The sequence below is a fragment of the Pygoscelis adeliae genome, unplaced genomic scaffold (genome assembly GCF_000699105.1).
Source record: "Pygoscelis adeliae isolate BGI_AS28 unplaced genomic scaffold, ASM69910v1 Scaffold34, whole genome shotgun sequence".
NCBI classification, from domain to species: domain Eukaryota; kingdom Metazoa; phylum Chordata; class Aves; order Sphenisciformes; family Spheniscidae; genus Pygoscelis; species Pygoscelis adeliae.
This window is the reverse complement of record NW_008824658.1, coordinates 5,480,300-5,482,519: the sequence shown is the minus strand read 5'-3', so window position 1 is coordinate 5,482,519 and position 2,220 is coordinate 5,480,300. Positions and strand designations below refer to the sequence as shown.

Here is a 2,220-nt window from a genome sequence, read left to right as displayed (position 1 = left end):
TACGTGATGGGCTGCCGCGGCTCGGCCCCCCTCCCCATGGCATGGCCAGAAATGACCCGGGGCGGGGGGGGAGGAGGGGGGGGCTGACAACTGGTATTTGCCAAACAACCCGCCTGCCCCTGGTAATGCCGTTCCTGACGGCACAATAGCCATAGAAATTCACATTTCAGGAGTATTTTGAGCATCCGCTTGGCTCGTTGCCTATCTATAGCATGAATGTTATAGCTCCCCAGCTACCACAGCTGTTTGTCCGCTTATTGTCCAAGTAAATACAAGTAGAAAGGAAGAGGAACTTTTAAATGATGTGGATGATCTTTGGAAATACAATTTTATGGAAGCCTACTGCTTTGTGCATCTCGAGCAGCCCCTGAGACATCGGCCCAGTGGGATCAGAGCGTGGGGCAGAGATGTGGGAGGAGAAACTCGGGCTGGGATGGCCAGGGAGGCTGAACGGGCACCCACAGCCTGCTCAGCTCCATTCGCTTTGTGGTAGCATCTCGTTTATCACCTTTAAATCATGGGGCTGGGTACGGTGGGCTCCGTAGCCCTGGGCACATGATGCTGAGCCCCAGCACACACTGCAGATTTGGGGGGATTTGCCAGATTGCGGGCTGACGCCTCTGTTCTGCAGGTTTAAAACTAGTGTAGGGTGTCTGCCCAAGCCGCGCTTACAGGAGCATAATAATAATAGGAAATAATTTTTAAAAAGGCAAAATAGGAAAGTGTGAGCTGCTTTGTATGAGTTGTAGTGCAAACCTCGGTCTCGCAGGCTGTTCAGGTCCAATTTCGGACTCTCCGTGGGGTTGCATCCCAAGCAGCAGCCCCATGTATTGTAGGGCACATAAGCGGCGCTTGCAGGATGACAGTCACCGAGCTTCTGTCTGTCCCTCAGGGACGTTGATCCCACCCTGACTGATCATTATTTGAGGACCCTGACCAAATCAAGCACACCACCTTCAAAGTATTCAAATGCAATTTGAGCAAACGCAGACAACAGCACTGCTCGCTCTGTGAGCTCGCGAGCTCAACACAGCTCTTTGGCGAGCCTGTTTCCCAACCAAGGTTGGGAAAAAAAAAACCCTTTCCAGATTGAAAAAAAGAAAAAAAAAATCCCCCAAACCAGGCAGTGGCTGCTGAGTGGAGCAGCTGAGCCACACAGCAAATAGCGGTGGTTCTCAGCAGTAAAAATTAATTAGTGCAGAGGGCCCTGAAACATGCTGAGTGTTGGGATCATGTGTTCCCATAGCCAGAAGAGCTTTCCCTGCATACAAGGAAAAGAAGGGAAGCTCCCACCTTGGCCTTCCCCAGTTCTGGCTGTAGCAATGTACATTGCCGCAGCAATCGATGCCAAACCGATCCCCGAGGCATAAGCAGAGAAAAAAAACGCGTTTGTTTTTTAGAGAGAGCCAACTTGACTCTACATCTAAAATAGTGCCTCTTTTTGGAGGGGGCTGTGGTGGACCGGCCACGCTGGCATGGCCAGGGCTCCCAGCACTCCCCGCTCCCTGGGGAGAAGTGGAGGCAGCTCCTGGGCTGGCCGGAGGGACAAAGCTGCTTTGCGGCTCACGGTGGTAGGGCCAGCACTTGGGAAGCCTCCAGGCTACTCCATGGAACGTTTAAAGATTACTCTTTAAAAAAATCATTTTCTCTTAGCTATGTTAATCCCTTCAGCAGCACCGTGTTAAACGAGGTTGCATAGGTGTAGCAGTGCCCCAGAAGCACGGGATACACTCCGGGTCTTTTCTAGTGGCTTTCTCAACTGTTTTGATCTTACATGCCTAACGAGCTCATTAGAGACCTGAAGCAAAGCACACGTAAGTCTTCAGATGTCCGTCCATCCACTCTAGGGCTCTGCCCTTTGATCTAAGGCTCCGTCATTTCCCTTGCAGACACTTTCTTCTTCCCCCTGGGAGCCGCACAGCGAGCACCCATCCAGCCCACCCCGACCCGAGCCCTCCTTCCAGAAAGCCCAAACTCCACCAAGGGCGAGAAAACGCCCTTAAACAGACCAAAAACACCCCAAAAAAACACAGGGCAGAGATGATGCAGAAAAAGCAGAGGTTATGGGAAGCCCCCAGCCCACATTTCCCTGCAGCAGTACAGATATCCCTGCCTCCTTGCAAGCACAGACCAGGAGCTCAGCATCCATATGCAGCTTTGCAGGATGAGTGCTGGATGCTGCCGCCCTCCGGAGCCGCCCTTAGAGAAACCGGGGCAGCT

At 52.4% G+C, this 2,220-nt stretch overlaps 1 protein-coding gene across 1 annotated transcript in view; it reads left to right on the top strand.

Annotated features, from left to right (window-relative positions):
• Positions 1-2,220, top strand: part of TCF7 (transcription factor 7 (T-cell specific, HMG-box)) — an 82,328-nt gene that overhangs the window by 68,273 nt on the left and 11,835 nt on the right. The gene's annotated exons all lie outside the window — the stretch shown is intronic.